Source organism: Martes martes (assembly GCF_963455335.1).
Source record: "Martes martes genome assembly, chromosome: X".
NCBI classification, from domain to species: domain Eukaryota; kingdom Metazoa; phylum Chordata; class Mammalia; order Carnivora; family Mustelidae; genus Martes; species Martes martes.
This window is the reverse complement of record NC_137897.1, coordinates 58196838-58217927: the sequence shown is the minus strand read 5'-3', so window position 1 is coordinate 58217927 and position 21090 is coordinate 58196838. Positions and strand designations below refer to the sequence as shown.

Here is a 21090-nt window from a genome sequence, read left to right as displayed (position 1 = left end):
CCCTGCAACCACTAATCTAACTTTTGTCCCTGTGGGTTGGTCTGTTCTAGACATTCATATGAATGGAATCCTACAATATGTGGCCTTTTTGTCGACAGCTTCTATCACATAGCATGTTTTGGTGGTTTACCCATATTATGGTATATGTTAGTACTTCATCCGTTTTTATGTTGAATAACATTCCACTTTATGGATTAACTTCATTTCTTCTTTTCATCTCTTGAAGGACATTTGGGTTTCCACCTTTTGACTTTTAACAAATAATGGTATAAACATTCGTGTACAAGTTATCACGTGAACATCTTTTCAATTTCCTTTGGTATACATAGCAGTGAGATAGCTTTGTAGTATGACAACTCTATTATAATGTCGTGAGTAATTTTGACAAACTTTATAAAGTGACTGCACCATTTTACGGTATCACGAGCAATGTATAAGAATTTCAACTTATCCCCATTCTCACTTGTTACTTTTGGTCTTTCATAATAGCCATCCTAGTGGATGTGAAGTATCTCACTGTGGTTTTGACTATTTCTGCACTGAGCAACTTTTTATGTGCTCATTGGCCATTTGTATTTCTTTGCAGAAATGTTTATTCAAATCCTTTGTTAGAATTGGGTTATTTGTCTTTTTTGTGGTTTTGTTGTGAGAATTCTTTCTATACCTGGATAATAGACCCCTATTTGGTATTTTGATTTGCAAATATTTTTCCCATTCTCTGTGTTTTTTAACTTTCCTATTTGCAGTATGTAAATTTTTAATATTGATGAAATCCATTTTATCTAGTTTTTGGTCACTTTTGATTTGGTGTCATAACAAAGAAACCATTATATTGAGGTCTGATCCATTTGGCATTTATGCTGTGAGGTGTAAGTTCAACTTTATCCTTCCACAAGTTAGATATATAGTTGTCCTACCACCGTTTATTGAAAAGACTATCCTGTTGAATTATCTTGATACCTGTATCGAAAATCCATTGATTCTAAATTCAAGGGTTTATTTTGGGCCTGTAAGTTTTTTCATTTATCTCTATATCCTTATATCCAGATCACACAGTCTTTATTATTTTAGTTTTATAGTAAATTTTGTAATCTGAAAGTATGAATCCTCCCAACTTGGTTCATGATTGTTGGACGCTGAGTTTCCGTATGAATTTTAGGATCATTTTGTCAATGGCTATAAAATAAGAGCTGGAATTTTGATGAACATCACATTTAACCTGTAGATCACTTTGTGGAGTATTGCCATGTTAACTGTTGTTCTCTTAGTCCATTAACATGGGATGTCTTTCCATTCATATAGTGTTTAATCTCCTTCAACATTGTAATTGTCAGGATAAAAAGTCTTATATTTCCATATAAAAATTATTCTAAATGTTCTGCATTTTCTGATGATATTAAAAATAGAATTGTTATCTCATTTTGGTGGTTCATTGCTAATATATAGAAGTAAAATTATTCTTAATTGATATTGTATGTTCTAAGCTTTCTGAACTCATTAGAGTTGCTTCTTTTTATTCTAATAGTTTTAATATTAGGTGGGGTATGGTGGTGTTTTTTTTTTATTGGTAGATTCCTTAGGATTTTTATGTATAAGCTTATATCCCCTACAAATACAGATCATTGTGCTTCTTTCTTTCTAATCTCATTGGTTTTTATTTCTTTTTTTCTGCCTAATTACTCTGGATAAAACCTCCTGTACAGTATTGGCAAGAGCAGGCTTCGTTGTCTTAGTGAAAATACACTTGCTTTTTTTCCATCAGTTAAAATGATAGCTGTACAGTTTTTGTAGATTCCGTTTGTCAAGTTTAGAAAATTCCCTTCTGTTCCTAGTTTGTTGAGGTTTTTGTTTTTTTAAATCATGAGTGGTTGTCATGAAATTTGTCAAATGTTTTCTACATTTGTTGATATGATCATGAGGTTTCCTCTTTATTCTGTAAAAATAGTGTGTTAGACTCATTGATTTTCCAATACTAAGCCAACTTTGCTTTACTGAGGTAAATCTGACTTGGTCATGATATATAATCATTTTCATTTCTAGATTTAGTTTGCTCCTGTTACGTTGGACATTTTTGGGAAATCTATATTCAGAAGGTAGCTTGCTCTGTTTTCCTCATTTTATCTTTGTCTGGCTTTGTTATCAGGCTAATATGGACCTCATAGAATGAGTTGGGAAGTGTCTCCTCGAATATTTTTTTTGGAACATTAAGCAAGGGATTGGTATTCTTTAAACGTTTCACCTATTACCATTTAAGTCATATGTTCAAGGACTCTTTGGAACTTATATAGATTAATTACCATATGTATTTTTATAGGTCTATTCAGATTTTTCTTCTTGGGTCAGATTTGGTTGTGTCTTTATGTTCAGTGTAATTAAACATACTGGTAATGTAGGCCTGATGTCTGTTCTTTTTCAGTTTGTTTCCATGTGTCTTAAGACTTTTTGTTTCTCTGTTCATTTATTACTGCCTTCTTTTGTGTACCATTTTAATTCCTTTGTTTCTTTTACTGTATTTTCTAATATTCTTTTCATGGTTGCTCTGATATTTCAGGGAACATCTTACTTAAAATAATTGTTTCAGATTAATATCAACGTAATTTCAATTGTGTACAAAATTTGCTCCACTATATCTTTGTTCCCTCCCCTCTTCTTTGTGCTGTTATTATTATGCAAATTACATCTGTATATAATGTAAATACCTCAAGGCAATCTTCTAGTTACTTGTTTATGCTATTGTCTTCAAGTCAGAAATGAGCAAAAAATGTTACAAATAAAAATAGAATTTTTTTTTGTCTTTTAAATTTATTTATGCAGTTACTTTTACTCGTCCTCTTTATTTTTCATGTATATATGAGTTACTGTCTCGTGTCCTTTCTTTGCTGCCTGTAGGATGCTTTTGTACCCCTTGAGGGCGTGTCTATTAGCACTGAATTCTTTTAACTTTTGTGTATCTGGGAATGTCATCATTTCTCCTTCACTTCTCAAGGATAGTTTTGCTGGATACAGAATTCTCGGTCGACGTTCTTTTTCCTTCAGTAGTTTGAATATAATCATCCCACTATTTTCTGGTCTCTGTGGTTTATGAAAACTTAAGATCCATTATATATGATGAGTTGTTTTTCTCTTGCTGCATTCAAGATTCTGAAGTCACTTTGACAATTTGATTATTATGAGTCTAGATTTGATTTGAATGTCTTTGAGTTTATCCTTCTTGGCATATACTGATCTTCTTGCATAATGTATAGACTAATACTTTTTCATCAGATTTGGCAAGTTTTGGCCATTATCTATTCACATATTCTTTCTGTGCTCTTCTCACTTTTGTTTGACTTCCATTATGTTTGTCATGTTTACTGAGTAATTCTTTTTCATTATTTTATAATAAATAAGAACATAAGGTTCTCTGTAGTACTGGCTGAATCTCATAAGTGGTGTTCTTGTTTCATTGTTTGTTTAGTGTGTTTGATCAGGGGCGCCTGGGTGGCTCAGTGGGTTAAAGCCTCTGCCTTCAGCATAGGTCATGATCTTAGGGTCCTGGGATTGAGCCCTTCATCGGGCTCTCTGCTCAGCAGGGAGCCTGCTTCCCCCCTCTCTCTCTGCCTGCCTCTCTGCTTACTTGTGATCTCCGTCTGTCAAATAAAAAAAAAAATCTTTTAAAAAGTGTGTTTGATCATAATTTACATTTCTTTTTTTTTAAGATTTTATTTATTTATTTGACAGAGACAGAGAGCACAAGTAGGCAGAGAAGGGGGGGAAGCAGTCTCCATGCTGAGCAGAGAGCCCGATGTGGGGCTTGATCCCAGGACCCTGAGATCACAACCTGAGCCAAAGGCAGAGGCTTTAACCCTCTGAGCCACCCAGGCGCCCCTACATTTCTTTTTTTGACCCAATAGTTATTTACTGTGGTGCTTCATGTTGAGAGTTTCTGGTTTGAACTGCCTTGTATATACATGAGTATGTGTTATATAATTATGTGTGTATTATATACATAAGAATATAATATATAAGCTTACATATTTTATAATATATAAAAATATTATTTTATCACATTGTGATTAGTGTGGTTGCTATCCTTTTGTACATGCCTAGTTCTTAATAACTGTAGTACAGCAAGTCCCTCATTCTTTTAAAAAAAATGGTTTTATTTTCATGTACTTATTCTTCCAGGAGACCTTTAGAAACAACTTGTCAAGTCCTCACCATGAATACCATTGGAATTGCAGTTGGAATGGCATTGAATGCGTAGATTTAATTTTTGGAGAGCTATCATCTTTATAATCTCCTCATACATGAATGTGGTATGTTTCTCCTCTTATTTAGGTCTTTTTTTTTTTTAAAGATTCTATCCATTTATTTGACAGAGAGAGAGCCAGAGCACATAAGCAGGGGGAGTGGCAGAGAGAGAGGGAGAAGCAGGCTCCCCACCAAGCAGGGAGCCTGATGTGAGGCTCAGTCCCAGGACCCCGGGATCATGACCCCAGCCGAAGGCAATTGCTTAACCAACTGAGCCACTCAGACTTGTGTGTATCTATTCTAGATAATATTGTTATCTTCATTATTTTTCCTTAATTTCTAGAAGAAATAGATGTCCTAGGAACTAAGATTCTGTTTGAAAAGTACAGATGTCATCTGCGTAGACTAGATTCTTCAGTATAAAAGGTCATACAAAATATATTTTTTATATGATGGTAACATTTCTTCCACGTGACCCTAGGCGTCTGCCTTATTTATAGTATTCCATATCCTTGTTTTATATTAATTACAGAGATGATGTCTAATAATAGGGAAATTATGTAGTAAGCCATTTGTTTTTAGTGCTGTCAGCATCCCTTTGATCCTCTTCTTTCCCGTTTAGAAGTGCTTCCTCCATCCTGCAAGCTTCTGGGAACTCAGTGCCCATTGTATACAGGATATGTACCCATTGAAAACCTTCATGCCCTCCAATAATAAGGTTAACTGTGTTCTCACTACAGAAGTTTAGAATCAGAGAGGTAAGAGTCCTATTCCACTTGATGTTTCTGTTTCAGTCTTTTTTTTTTTAAAAGATTTTATTTGTTTATTTGACAGACAGAGATTACAAGTAGGCAGAGAGGCAGGCAGAGGGGGAAGGAGGCTTCCTGCTGAGCAGAAAGCCCGATGTGGGGCTCAATCCCAGGATCCTGGGATCATGACCTGAGCCGAAGGCAGAGGCTGTAAGCCACTGAGCCACCCAGGTGCCCCTCTGTTTCAGTCTTAAGAACAACTCTTTGAGAGGGAGCTAAAGAACATCCAGGATTCTCAGAGGGATTTGAACATGGATCCTATGAGAAGCATCATAGGAATTAGAGCTGTTTAGATTGTGGGAGACAACACGTCCAAAGTAAATAAAGAGTTTGATAATCTATTTACAGATCTTTTGTAGAGTCAGGGGTAGTTGATTTTTGAAGGCAGTTGTAATTAATGGATAAACAGATTTAAGAACTGTCCAAATATGTAAATATTCTCGGAAGTGATACCTAATGGTCTCTATGACCACTTGGAATGGAATTTGAAAATCTCCCTGCACTGTAATGAGAGGTTGGATTACACGCACTTAAAGGTCACATTTATTTCTGAGATTTTGACTATCTCAGTTAAGGACAAATGAAACTGAGTATTATTGTGTGCTTACTTCACATGTTCCCATTTAATCATCACCACAACTTTCTGAGGTATCCCAGAGAGGTAGAATAAATTTGTTAAGGTAACTCACCTAATTAATGGCAGAGCATACTTCTCCAGTATATCTGAATCCACAATATATCTCCTCCAGTATACGTTAATTTACAGGAGTAATTCCTTAAATTTGTATAGCACTTCATCATTTAGGAACCTGTCACAAGCATGGTTTTATTTGACCCTCATAAAAATTGGGTGAATTTGGAGGAACAGATTTCATATGTTTATTTTATAAGTGGAAAAACATGGGTTTAGAAACTCTGAGTTTCTCTAGGGTAAGAGGGCTCTGGGAGACCATTCAATACAATCTCCGTATTTTGCAATTGAGGAAACTGAATACCAGAATTAAAAATCAGTGTATTTTGTAGGTATTCTTTGATTTGTTTTGGAGGGAGGAGAAGGTCAGGCTAAATGATTTCCTGGGGGTACAGAAGGGTTGTGTTGCTTTTATCCATCCTTTAGTATACACTTGATAAATGCCGACTCACCACATTAGATTAAATGGCATTTTAACAGGCATTGATCAGAGGCACTAAGGGTTTAAGGAGAAAACTTAAGGCTTTAGGGAGCAGGTGTGGAAGATACTTTGGGTCATGAGATCCTTCTTGGTAGCGCTGAAAGCATTTAAAGTGTTTTCTGCTCCTGGTTCAAGGGACACCTGGGAAGCAGGGCATGAGAGAATGGGTTATGTTGTTAGTTTGCAATCAGTCTGGTATGGATGGGAGTGAAGCCTCAGCCCCTGCCACGATCCTGGGAGCCACTAGTCACTCATGGGTGTATGACATAGACTCAGCGTGATGGCTCTCTTGAATATGGCATAGGTTGCAGATTTAGAACCTCAAGGATGGAAGGACCTTAAAAACCTTATATCCAAACCAGTTGATTTCAGTTTGATCCTAATTCAGGTTCTTCTAAAATATACCCAACAAATGGCCTTTAATTTTGCCAGTGGATTGGTACAATTAGCGACGGGGAAGTCCTTCAGCTTGTCTCTTCTTGGAAGACTTCTGTGCAGTATTGAGCGGAAATATATTTTTCTTCAGCTTCAACTTAATCAGCATATTTGTGTTGTACCCCAATTCAAAAATACTGCTTTATTGTTCTCTCTCCTGCACCTCTAGTTTCTTCTCTCTGCTGCCTTTTGAGCTGCGGCACTATGCTGGGAGATGGGACTATGGAGATGAATTTAGGCGCAGTCCCTGCCCTCAGGTGTTATCAGTCTAGTGAGAGGGTTCGACGTGTACACAGATAATTACAACAGTATGGTATGCTCTACAATGGAGGTATGTACAAGATACTATGGGGTTTAGAAGAGAAATCATTTGATTGCATATAGAGATGCCAGAGGCTGGAGGAACTGATGCTTAAGTGGCTTAAAAGAAGTAACGCTAGACTAGGAAGAAGACAGGGAAGTACCTGTTAAGCAAAGGCATGGACATTGGAGATAGAATGATGACATGCGGGAACTACAAGTAGTTCCTAAAATTCAGACATGTGGGCTGACAATAGGTCTTTATGTTGTATTCCATGAAATATGGATTCCATTTTGAGTGTTTAAGTAGGAGATGCTTTTGATGGTCACTCTGGTAGTATGCTAGAGTATGTTCTGGAAGATATTCTGATCCGGACAGGGAGATTAGTTAGTAGGTAATATGATAAATTACCTAAGGCCGGAAGGAGTGGGAGTGGAGGAATGGAGCTAACCTCTTAATGAGAGGCTGTACAAACATGGACATAATAGAACATGGGAAAATTAATAGAGGGGGCAATTAAGGCTCTCAGACTTTGGCAAATGTGCAGTCACCTATCTCCATCCCTGGCCTTGATGAGAAATCCCCTCATGTTTTCTGGAAGGGCATTGCTGCTGTTTTCTTTTGAACCAGGGCTTGACTGTACTGTTTTTTGCAAGTTTCTTTTTGGCAGCTGTGTATGAATTGTTGAGTCTCAGAAGGACGTCTGAACAGCTGCAGATCTCTCATAGGATTACTTAGTTCCTGATCCTTCTCATCAGTAGCAATTCTCCCTCACTGCCACCTGTCACCCAAAGTCAGAGTGGAGGCTCTCATCTCTCAGAACCCCTGAGGGAAGAGACAGCACTTGTTGTCACTGTCTCAGTTCTGTTTTGCTTAGGGATTTTAGTGTTTATGGCTACCACCCAGTAAAATACATTCAGTAATCAAAAATCTATACATTTTCTCTCAGTATTCATTTTCTCTTTTTTCAAAGCAATAGGAATGTGTCCTTTGGAAAATTCTCCACCTAGGGCTCAGAGGAGTGACCTTGGGAATTCAGGGAATGGATCTCTGTGACTAGAACAATTAAAGGAAATTATATTTAATTAGACCTTAGGTATTTTCAGTGGACCCTGTGTAAGTAGCCATCTAGAGGGCGGTAAGGGGAAGAAGAGATGGGAAAGGGAGCTCTGAGTAGGACAGCAAAGCAGAATAGCAAAAGTTTGGGCCTGGGGACTAAATAGCCTAGGCTCAGATCTGCTCTTACATTCACCAGTGTGGTGTCAAGCATGGTTTTTCACCTCTCTGGTACTTGACTTTCTCTTATGTAAAATAGGGGTAATAATCTTTTTTGCAATGATTTGGGGAAAGGGTGATCTCAATGATTTGTAAGGATTTAATGGAATTGTTCGTGTAAATTGCTTGGAATGAGTCTGAAGTATGCTAAATACTGTATCAACTATAATTGCTGCTGCTGATGATGTTGACCATGAAAAGGATTAAAAGAAGATAGTTAACAAGAGGTGCTTATTATATTTTACATTGTCAATGAGACTCTTGGGGTTCAAGAAAGAAAGGATAACAAACTGATGTGAAGGTTTTCAGTGGTATGCTAGTATGAAGTCAATTCGTCAATTCTCTGCCTTCTTTTTTCTTCTCTGCCAAATAGGTTGGGAAGCCAGATGAAGTTTGTCCATGCCCTGATCACTAATCTATTGCCTTTGCTCTTATTTCCAAATAGAAACCTGTTGAAAAGTTGTGTTACACCTGAATAAAGGTTATCCTAAAAATGTAGAAAAAATGCTTTGGAGTTGGTCAAAACTGGACTTGAAACCTGACTCAACTGCTTACTAGCTGTGTGATCTAAGGCATGTTATTACTTAACCTCATTGAACCTCAGTTGCTTCATCTAATATCACAATTAATTTGCAGGGTTTCTCTGAGGATATTTGTCAAGTGTATGTCATAAGCACTCTATAAATCATAGCTATCATTGTTAGTTCTTGGGATACTCACCATGTGACAGAGACAACAGCACGCCCTGGTGGCTGGGAGGACTGCATGGATCCAACCTCAACCTGGAGTTGTGCTCTTCTGAAGAAATCCTACTCGGATGGATATAATACAACCTGCTAAGTGTCCTAGCACTTATCAGGTTGTATTATCATTGTCCGTGTCTATGGCTCTCGTCTACCAGACTCTAAATTCCTTACAGGCAAGGACAGTGCCTTATTCATCTTTGTATTCGGTGCCTAATCCCGTGCACATTGTAGGCCTCATTAAATGTTTGTTGAATGAAAAACTGAATCATCAACAGACATTAATTGGGCGCCTGCTCTGTGATCTCCATGGGCTCAGCTTTTTCCCGCCAGTTGCCTACAACGTCCAAGCTGTCTTCAATATGCTTTCTCCTGAAGCTTACTCCTATCTTCTAATCCTTTTGCTGAGGACTTTTCTGTGTAGTGCAAGGAAAGCAGATATATTTACTTCATCTCAAGTACCATCTCCAACCGATTGAGAGTACCTGCCTTGATTGTGTTTATAAAAAGGATTCTGAAGCCAGGTCTCAGTTCAGTGTGAAAGAGCGTTATGACTAATCAGCAGTGTTTGCCAAGGATGGGGGAGGGGGGCATAACAGCACAAGGGCCATATCTTTGTCTTATTTGATATTATGTTTTCCGTGAAATACTCTGTTTCTATGCCTGCATTTTAGTCTTGGCTACTTGCAGATGTTGCATGGCTGCCGCTGCCGCTGCCCCTACTACAGTTGCTGCTGGTTGCTCCTTGGGTAGGACCAAAGTGATCATTGATCAGAAACTTCATCCTCACAGTCTGGGGTTTGCTCCTGTGGCTGGTATTCACAGTTTCCCCTTTCAACTTTACCTCAGCTATCCCCTTACCTACCACACTGACAGGTAGGCCTCCCCTTTCCGTTCACCACCCAAAAGGCTCATATTTCTTTTCTTATTTCGTATGATTAATTGTTCTTGTTCCATGAGAAGCCTTCTTTCTGTTAGAAGATGGGACAACTAGAATACAAGTTAAACGATTCCATCAGGGCGCTACAGTGAGTCATATAAGCTTCCCCTTTACTGTGGGAGAAAATTGCAGACTTTGGGGCAGGAAGAACTGAGAAGGGATGGGCGTTGTAGATGTGGGAGAGGAAGACGATAGCAGATGGAATAAGATCCTGGGAAACGATGTAGGTTGGGAGGGTGAAACCTGTGGCTCTAAAATAGGGATGGAGGGTTGATAGCCTTGGTTGAAAGGAGTTTACCTCCTCACTTGAGCGTAGGAATAGGAGTCAGGAAGAGTAGCTGAGAGGGTTGTTGAAGATTTGTAATTGCTGAGGTGAGTGATGGAGAGGAAGCTGACCCGGGACAGGATTATGGAGACAAACCAGAGTCTAAGGACTATTCGGGCCAAAAGGCTGGAGTGGGGCCTTTTGGTATGTTAAAGTGAGATACTATTATATTAAATGATAGATGATACATTCAGTTAAAGTGAGAAGCCAGTTTGAAACGTGATTAGAAACTCCGGAAATTATAAAGTGGTCTTAGGCCACTGTCACAAGTAAATTTGATTGCTTGGGACCAACCTTTATTGACTGAGGAGTGAACAGCTAGCAAGAGAAGGGTTACACAGAACTGAATTTGGAAATCCAGACTATGTGTGGAAGGCAGTTAGGTCAGAAGTGAGCTCAAAAGTCTGAATACAAAGAGGACTTGGTGTGATCAAGATGGGTGTGGAATAGTTGGAAAATTGCAATAATAGGACCTGTAATCAGAGAGTAGATTTTTAGAGATTTCAAAACTGGAGTGGTCAAGATACTTGTGAAACTGGGATGTCAGATGGTCAGCTACATAAATACTGAAGTGAGCCAGAATTACAGCAGAAGCCGGACTGGGAACAAACACTGCGGGCCAGATAGAATAGGCTTTGGTGCCTGAGGAATGGTTAGAGGTTGGCTCATGGCAGCGGTGCAGGTGCAAAAGAGGAAAGGATGTGGTGGGATAGTAGTAGGAGCCGCAAAAGAGTGGCAGGGATTATTAGAAGTTACAAAAAAAAATTTAATTTGCACGTTGCACTGCGGTGTTGGCTTGCAGAACGCCCAGCTAAAACGGTCCCCTCATTTACTGAGCTCCTGCTCTTTCCCTGGCACCTTGCTCTGTACTCTCCATTTACCCCCTTTCGGTCTATCACATACCAGGTGTGAGAGAATGAGCAGCAGTCCCAAGCAAGGACAGCTAGGGTAGCTGCTGGCCCTCAGAACTGATGGAATGCTGTGGCCACCTCAGCAGACTGGGCAGCTTGAAGTGGCATAAAAAGATTTCCTTAGGATCAAAATTTTCGCTTGACATTGACCTAACTTTATTACATGGTACAAGCTTGTGTTGGCTGTTTCATAATGTACTCTGGCTTCCGAGCCTCTGAGTTGGGGAGTATGCTGGTACTGTCCTTTAAAAAACAAAAACGAAAAAACACACATATTGATTAACTCTAAAATAAGACAATCTGGTTATTTAGTTGAGCTTTTAAGATAAAGGATAGATCAAAGAAAGCTCACATCGATGCGTGAATAACAAAACCACTTTGGAAAACCACTCTGAGGTCAGGATTGTCCAGTTTCGTGGACTTACCATAGATAACCGCTGTGCTGTTGGGAAGGAGGGCTAGAAATTGAGGCAGAAAATGTCCCTTAGGACCCAGAAGGTCAAGTTTAGGAGAAGAAAGTCTCTCTGTGAACCCTGTGACATTGCATGTAGTCATTTTTCTTCAGTTACAGTCTTCACATGAGTCATGAAATTTCAATGAAGGTTTAGAGCCACTGTGATAGAGAGACCAGGCCCTCAGACAGCCCATCCCCTTCTTTGGGGGCTGCTTTATATTTATTCCTCAGGAGGATCTGGTAGAAGACTTCATGGGGGGAGAAGAAAAGACAAGAAGCGGACAAGGACTACAGCCTATCTTCATCTCAACTTCACAAAGCATGATTCAGCAGAGGGATCATCCTCTTGAGACTCTCCAGACCACAGGTTGCTCCTTTCAGTTGCATGCTTAGCCCTCTCAGCTATTTTTTCTGTTCAGAAATTGTATTAATATGTGCATATACAAACTATCACTTCCATAAAGAGTACTCCACATTCCCAGGGAAAAAAAATCCCTAAAATAAGGTGTAAGGCTCGCTCTGTTAGGTTTCCAATAGTCAAAAATCGCTGGATTCCCCAATGCTGGGGTATAGGCCACCAGAGAAGAGTTTGGGTTTCAACAGCAAAGGACCCCAGCATCATGGAAGGAAGGCAGTCAGCTGACTTGAAAGTAACCCCCATCCCTGCAGTTCATATTACTTCTTTTTCCTTCTGCTCCTTGACTGAAATACCACTGACGACAGCAAACCAAAGCCATACTCTCTTCTCCCACTGGCACTTTTCTGGCCTGCGTGAATGCTGTTAGAAGTCACTCTTTCATTAGCATGTCCTTCCTATTTCTTAAGACCCAGAGAGTCATGAATGCTAGAGTTGGGGTCGAATTTGCCCTACTTGCCTCTGTGGTTGGGGAATACTAATGTTAATCAGCCTCATACCCACTTGCTCCTGATTTCATGACAGATGCTAGAGAAGCTGTAGCCAAGGCTGGCAACCCTGTAGACCCCAGCCCCAGGACTTATTTGATGTCTCAGCTGGTTACAGAATACTGGTAGGAGGGCTTGCCTTAACCTAGCCCCCCTTCTGAGTTAGTCATCAGAAATCAGGGCTTGTCTTAGGGCATATGTTATATAAGGACAAATACCTCAGGGATTAATAGTAAACAAGATCAGGAGTCCAGGTTACCTCTTCTCTCTTTGGGGGATGGGCGGCATAGGGTAAGTGGAAAGTCTTGTGCCTTTCAAATATATTCCCAGTGATTCCTCAGGATACCCTGGGTCACACCATCTGCTGTCTTATCCCAGGTCTTGCCTTTCCTTCAGAGTTTTTCTAGTGCTCTTCTTGGCTCTCACTAACTACCTTTTATTCCCTGCCCAACCCTGTTGGGTTTCAGCGGGTGTTTTGTTCTTTTCCTTTTCCCTTCCTCAGGCCACCTGTAACAGTCGTCACCTGGGAGGAGCCTTGTTGTGAATGAGTGAATGAAGCCTCAGTGAGTGTTTGGAGTGGCACCCATGTTTTTCTCTGAATATAAGGAGAGGGAAGGAGGCCATGAAATCCCATAATGGAATAACAAAAATTTGACATTTTAGTAGATACTGGACCTAGAAGCCTACATGAATGAAGGAAACAAACCTGAGAGATCTTGGATGTGAGTGAGTGAAGATAGGAGTGAACTCCTTATTACCCTTAGTAATGGAGGAAGAGGGGAAAAAAGTGTGAGGGAGGTCATAAAATCCTTCATGTCCCCGGAGTAGGCCCTGAAACTAGCTTCATAAACCAGTGACTTTTTAAGGTGGATTAAAGATGAGTTGTTGACACTACTTCCGTTGCTGTTTGTGTTGAGAGTTGCTGTTCCAAGCCGTTTTCTCAGGTACAGCTGCCTTTGTGGAGACTCCTCTTGACCCCTATTGAGAAACAGCCCAGAACGAGGTTTGCAACTTAGAACTCTCTGGATCAGTGACAGAGTTTTAAGGGGGTCGAGGACAGAGGAGGTAGCACAAGTAGTACCAAATAGCTCAGGTTTTTTAATATATATAGGATGGATGGGATAGAGGCGGAGAGCACAATGGTTTTAGGCAACTCCAAACACCAGGTGAGGCATAAGGAAACAGTACACTGAAAGGCCAGCCCTTCAGCCTATTATTTGTCGATCTCCAGAGCGTGATAGGATATCTAAAAGTTGTAAAAGATTCTTTCCTAGAAGAGATTCAGAAGAGGGGAACTTCCCGTTATGTAATATGGGCATTACAGCTTTTAAAGAGTTCCCTACATAGGTCATGGAGATTGTTACTCATATCAGCCCCGTGGGTGACCAGGCGAGTATTAACTTTGAAGTTTCATGCCCTTGGAGAGATCCTGCCACTCTTTTGCTTTGACAGGTGTTCATCTGCAGAATGAGTCCAGTACTTGAAGAAGTAAGAGGACAACAGGCATCCAGGGGACAACAGTGCGGTCTTCTAAGTGAAGATGGCAACAGCAAAGATCATGGACTTGGCGGGATTGGGCTGGGCTTATTTGTTGTTTCAGAATTTAAAAAATACTTTTTTTTTCTTGACAGTAAAAGTAACAGATGATCATTGTTGAAAAATCAAAGCTATAAATTAAAAAGTCAAAAACACCTATAATCTTATAACCCAGAAAACAACTCAACATTTGAGTGTTTCCTTTTGCCCTTTTAAAAAAGAATGTCTGTAACACAGTTTTTCAAATTTTTATTTTAATTCCAGTTAGTAAACCTACAGTGTTCTGTTCATTTCAGATGTACAATTTAAAAACAAAATTGACATCATATTGCATATGTTTTCCATTTTTCTTCATTTGAAAATAACGTATTTCCGTGTCATTACCGTTCTTTGAAAACACAGTATTGGTACATGGTATTTCATAGGGATCTAACAAAATTTAGGTAGATAATTGAATGCTGCTGGACATTTTGCATATTTCCAATTTTGCCTATAAAATGTAATAAACGTATGTTAATCACTGTGTACATTTTTAATTATTTCTTCCCAGTAAATTTCTAGAATTGGAATTACTGAGTTTGATGAGAGCATTATTAGGGCATCTGGAAGGTACTGTTGAATTGTCCTCAGTATAGTTGTAAAGATTCATTCCCGTCATTGGTGTATGTATGTGCACGTTTCTCCACACATTCATCAAAATATGGCCTTTCCTCTCTTTTTATAAATCTTTGCTCATTTAATAGGTAAATGTAAGAGATTTATTGATTGATTGATTTATATATTTATTTAAGAGGGAGAGCATGTGCATGTGTTGGGGGAGGGGCAAGGGGAGAAGCAGTCTTCCTGCTGAGCAGGGAGCCGGATGTGGGGGATGGGACCCTGGCATCATGACCTGAGCCAAAGGCAGACGCTTAACTGACTGAGCCACGTGGATGACCCTGTTCTATGGGTTTTGACCTAAGGCAAAGCCAAGAGTTGAATATTAACCTACTGTGCCATGCAGGCACCCCTCCCTGTTCTTTAAGTTTTTAAATTCCAGTTAACATACATTGTTCTATCAGTTTCAGGTATGCAGTATAGTTATTCAACACCCATACAGCACCCCATGCTCATCACAAGTGCCCTCCTTAATTCCCATCACCTGTTTCACTCATCCCCCAACCCCCCTCCCCTTGAGTAACCATCAGATTGTTCTCTATATTTAGTCTGTTTCTTGCTTTCTCTCTCTCTCTGTCTGTCTGTGTCTGTGTCTCTGTCATTTTTTTCCCTTTGCTTGTTTCGTTTGTTAAGTTCCACATGTGAGTGCAATCCTCATATATTCTTGATACAAGTCCTTTGCCAGGTGTGTTATTTGGAAATGGGTTTTCAGAGTCTGTGGCCTGTCTTTCCATTAGCAATACTTTGCTCAGAGCAAAAGTGTTTAACAGAGTCTACCTTACCCAATATATGACAATGTAAGTTGGGATGGGTATAAATGGAGTTGAAGTGTAAGTGTTCTAAGCCACTTAAATTATCCAGGAGGTGTTTAATTGTAACAAATATTTATTTTAAAACTATGTAAAGATCTAAAAGATCTATCATGATTCTTACACTGTGTAATCCCCTTCCCTTAAATGTGGGCAGGATCTGTGTCTTCTAACCAACAGGGTATGGCAAAGTTGATGGGATGTTACTTCCATGAAAATGTTATGTAATATTGCATATACATTTAAAAATAGCCTCAGAATATACAAAACATTAATTGAAGTCCATGGGGAAATTGCAAGTCTACCAAGTGAATGAAATAATTCAACACCTTTTCAGACTGAGAAATCTCATATAGGGGTGGCTGAGTGGCTCAGTCAGTTAGGTGTCTGACTTTGGCTCAGGTCATGATTCCAGGGTTTTGGGATTGGGCTCCCCACTCAGCAGAAAACCTGCTTCTTCCTCTCCCTCTGCCTGCCATTTCCTCTGCTGTGCTCTCTCTGTCAAATAAAAACTTTAAAAATACATATTTTAAGGGGTGCCTGGGTGGCTCCGTCATTAAGCATCTGCCTTTGGCTCAGGTCATGATCCCAGGGTCCTGGGATTGAGCCCTGCATCAGGCTTCCTGCTCAGCGGGGAGCCTGCTTCTCCCTCTCCCACTCCCCCTGCTTGTGTTCCCTCTCTCGATGTCTGTCTGTCAAATAAATAAAAAAATCTTTAAAACCTTTAAAATAAATAAATTTATATATGTATATATATATATTTGAAAAAAAATCACATATACCAATCAACAGCATACAGAAGATTTAAACAACCTGACTCACCCAATGGAAATACTGTACTTCTGCTTTGAAGAATTATAGAAATCATCCAAAGCATTTGCAACAGTCACAAGAACTGGTTCTGCATTAGATCAGAAAGATTACTTACTAATTTTAAAAATTGGCATTATATGATTCATGCTGTCTTACCACACTGAAATTAAGTTATATATTAATAAAGGTAAATAAAATATCTACATGTATTTCATAATTTAAAGCACATTTCTAAATACAGTACTTGGCTTTTTCTGATGGGATTATTTCACTTAGCATTATACTCTAGCTCCATCCATATTGCAAATGGCAAGATTTCATTCTTTATAATAGCTGAACAGTATTCCATTGTGTATATATACTTTTGCTTATTCATCTCTGGATGGGCACTTGGGTTGTTTCCATAAGCTTAGCTATTATAAATGCAATAAATGGGTGCACATACCTTTTGAATTAGTGTTTTCATTTGGGTAAATATCCAGTAGTGGAGGGGCGCCTGGGTGGCTCAGTCAGTTAAGCATCTGTCTTCGACTAAGGTCATGATCCCAGAGTCCTGGGATGGAGCCCCATGTCGGGCTCCCTGTTCAGTTGGGAGTCCCTGCTCTCCCTCCGCCTCTCTCTCCAGCTTGTGGGTGCATACACTCTCTTTTTCTCTCTGAAATAAAATCTTTTCTAAAAAAATATATCCAGGGGTGCCTGGGTGGCTCAGTGGGTTAAAGCCTCTGCCTTCAGCTCAGGTCATGATCCCAGGGTCCTGGGATCGAGCCCCGCGTCAGGCTTTCTGCTCGGCAGGGAGCCTGCTTCCCTCTCTCTCTGCCTGCCTCTCTGCCTACTTGTGATCTCTGTCTGTCAAACAAATAAAATCTTAGGGAAAAAAAATTTTGTTAAAAAAAAAAAGTTAAAAATGGAACTAACCTATGATCCAGCAATTGGACTACTTACCCAAAGAATACAAAAATACTCATTTGAAGGGATACATGCACCCTGGTGTTTACAGCAGCATTATGAACAGTAGCCAATTTATGGAAAAAGCCTAAATGTCCATCAACTGATAAAAGGATAAAGAAGTTGTGGTATATATACATGCAATGGAATATTTCTTAGTCATAAAAAAGAATAAAATTTCATCCATCTGTGTGGATGAAGCTAAAGAGTATTATGCTAAGTGAAATAAGTCTGTCAGAGAAAGACAAATACTATATGATTTCACTTATACATGGAATTTAAGAAACAAATCAAATGCTGATAGGGGAGAAAAAGAGGCAAACCAAGAAAGAGTCTTAACTATCGAGAACAAACTGATGGTTACCAGAGGGGAGGTGGGTGGGGGAATGGGTTGATTAGGTGATGTGGATTAAGGAGTGCACTTGTGATGAGCACCAGATGTCATGTGTAAGTGTTGAACCACTAAATTGTACACCTGAAACTAATATTGCACTGTATGTTAACTAACTAGAATTTAAATGAAATCTAAAAAATAAAAATTAAAGAATAAAAAAGCTGAATGACAAATGTGTATATTCTGTACTATTCCATTTATTTATTCATTTATTAACATACAGTGTTATATTAGTTTCAGGTGTACTATATGATGATTCAACAATTCTATAGATTATTCAGTGATCATCATAAGTGTACTCTTAATCCCCTTCACCTATCCACCCAGTTTGTTCTCTAAGAGTCTGCTATTTTGTTTCTCTTTCTCTTAGTTCATTTTTTTTTCTTAAATTCCACATAGGAGTGAAATCATATGGTATTTGTCTTTCTTTGACTTACTTCACTTAGCAATATACCCTGTAGATCCATCAATGTTGCTGCAAATGGCAAGATTTCATTCTTTCTTATGACTAAGGCAAGATTTCATTTTTTCTTTTGTTTTTTTTTTTCATTTTTTTAAATTTCTTTCCAGCATAACAGAATTCATCGTTTTTGCCCCACACCCAGTGCTCCATGCAATACTTGCCCTCCTTAATACCCACCACCTGGCTCCCCCAACCTCCCACCCCCACCCCTTCAAAGCCCTCAGGTTGTTTTTCAGAGTCCATGGTCTCTCATGGTTCACCTCCCCTTCCAATTTCCCTCAACTCCTTTCTCCTCTCCATCTCCCCTTGTCCTCCATGTTATTTGTTATGCTCCACAAATAAGTGAAACCATACGATAATTGACTCTCTCTGCTTGACTTATTTCACTCAGCATAATCTCTTCCAGTCCCGTCCATGTTGCTACAAAAGTTGGGTATTCGTCCTTTCTGATGGAGGCATAATACTCCATAGTGTATATGGACCACATCTTCCTTATCCATTCGTCCATTGAAGGGCATCTTGGTTCTTTCCACAGTTTGGCGACCGTGGCCATTGCTGCTATAAACATTGGGGTACAGATGGCCCTTCTTTTCACTACATCTGTATCTTTGGGGTAAATACCCAGCAGTGCAATTGCAGGGTCATAGGGAAGCTCTATTTTTAATTTCTTGAGGAATCTCCACACTGTTCTCCAAAGTGGCCGCACCAACTTGCATTCCCACCAACAGTGGAAGAGGGTTCCCCTTTCTCCACATCCTCTCCAACACACATTGTTTCCTGTCTTGCTAATTTTGGCCATTCTAACTGGTGTAAGGTGGTATCTCAATATGGTTTTAATTTGAATCTCCCTGATGGCTAGTGATGATGAACATTTTTTCATGTGTCTGATAGCCATTTGTATGTCTTCTTTGGAGAAGTGTCTGTTCATATCTTCTGCCCATTTTTTGATATGATTATCTGTTTTGTGTGTGTTGAGTTTGAGAAGTTCTTTATAGATCCTGGATATCAACCTTTTGTCTGTACTGTCATTTGCAAATATCTTTTCCCATTCCGTGGGTTGCCTCTTTGTTTTGTTGACTGTTTCCTTTGCTGTGCAGAAGCTTTTGATCTTGATGAAGTCCCAAAAATTCATTTTCACTTTTGTTTCCTTTGCCTTTGGAGACATATCTTGAAAGAAGTTGCTGTGGCTGATATCAAAGAGGTTACTGCCTATGTTCTCCTCGAGGATTCTGATGGATTCCTGTCTCACGTTGAGGTCTTTAATCCATTTCGAGTTTATCTTTGGGTACGGTGTAAGAGAATGGTCGAGTTTCATTCTTCTACATATATCTCTACACCTTAAAGAACTGGAAAATGAACAACGAATTAAACCAACTCCATACATAATAAGGGAAATAATCAAGATTAGAACAGAGATCAATGAGGTAGAAACTACAGATACAATAGAACGTATCAATGAAACTAGAAGCTGGTTTTTTGAAAGAATCAATAAGATCGATAAACCACTGGCCACACTAATCCAAAAGAAAAGAGAGAAAGCTCAAATTAATAAAATTATGAATGAATAGGGAGAGATCACAACTAACACCAAGGAAGTAGAAACAATCATCAGAAGTTATTATCAACAGTTATATGCCAATAAGTTAAGCAACCTAGATGAAATGGATGCATTCCTGGAAAACTATAAACTCACAAACTTGAACCAGGAAGAAATTGACAACCTGAATAGACCGATATCTAGAAATGAGATTGAAGCAGTGATCAAAAACCTCCCAAAAAACAAGAGCCCAGGACCTGATGGATTCCCTGGGGAATTCTACCAAACTTTCAAAGAAGAAATAACACCTATTCTCCTGAAGCTGTTTCAAAAAATTGAAGCAGAAGAAAAACTTCCAGACTCTTTTTATGAAGCCAGATTTCATTCTTTCATATAACTATGGGAGGAGAAGTGAGTTGGGGGAAATCGGAGGGGATGACAAACCATGAGAGACTGTGAACTCTGAGAAACAAACTGAGAGTTTTGGAGGGGAGGTGGGTAGGGAGTTGGGTGAGCCTGGTGGTGGGTATTAAGGAGGGCATGTATTGCATGGAGCACTGGGTATGATGAATAAACAATGAATCTTGGAACATTGAAAAAAAAATAAAATTAGATTTTTCAAATTTGGGGAAAAAAATAGGGCTTTTAGACTTTGAGACTTTATTATACAAACCTCCCAGAAGAAGACCAGTTGAAGAAGGGCTTAATGGAAGAGATTTTGTGGTGTGGTATTTATTCACAGGAGACCAAAAATTATTTTAAAATAATTATTTTAAATGACAACACAAAAACACCACAAAAAAGAAAAAAGGACTTTGAACCCTCAAAACCTACTCGAAGTGAGCAAACTGCAAAAGCTACACCGTTGAAAGTACAGGTTACCTATCATATATAAGGAAGGGTAATATAGAGGGTGGAATAAAGTACCCTGAGGGAGAACCAAGAACGAAGGAAAATTATTCTTGGTCAGGAATGGGACTGAGTCCGAATAAAGAAACTTCTAAAATTTTCCCGCTTTCATTTCAGAATTTCTATGTATTCCTTTGTACCTCACATTTTCTCCCTATTTGAATATGAATGTCTATGGGGGTTTTCCTTTCATAGTCTCACCCTGTATGTTGAAAAAATGAGATGCACACAACTTCACATTCAGGGGAACCATACTTGAGGTGATTTACTTAAGAAAGTACACCTGAGAAAACTCATCTGCTCACGAATCTGATTTAGATGATGAAATCATGGACTTTGAGCTAATGGTGTAATGAGATATAATGAGAGAAGGCTTTTGTGGTCCTTGGTAGGAGTTGAGTGTATTTTGCATGTGGGAGGGTTGTAAATAACTTGTGGCCATAGAAAAACCTATAGGGTTTTTAAATTCAAATAAACTTTACATGACATAAAATTCACCATTTTAAACAATTTAGTGGTTTGAGGC

At 39.1% G+C, this 21090-nt stretch overlaps 1 long non-coding RNA gene across 2 annotated transcripts in view; it reads left to right on the top strand.

Annotated features, from left to right (window-relative positions):
* The window catches only part of LOC308337752, a 47882-nt gene extending 33319 nt beyond the window's left edge, over positions 1-14563 (top strand). Inside the window, exons 5-11 of one of the 2 annotated variants that reach the window (XR_013966333.1) lie at positions 4168-4298; positions 4856-4991; positions 6819-6980; positions 11830-11965; positions 13004-13064; positions 13168-13223; positions 13954-14563. This is a non-coding gene — a long non-coding RNA (uncharacterized lncRNA). Of the gene's footprint in view, positions 1-4167; positions 4299-4855; positions 4992-6818; positions 6981-11829; positions 11966-13003; positions 13065-13164; positions 13224-13953 lie in introns of both variants that reach the window. The other variant, XR_013966334.1, reaches the window with a different exon arrangement.
* The last annotated feature ends 6527 nt before the right edge of the window (positions 14564-21090 follow it).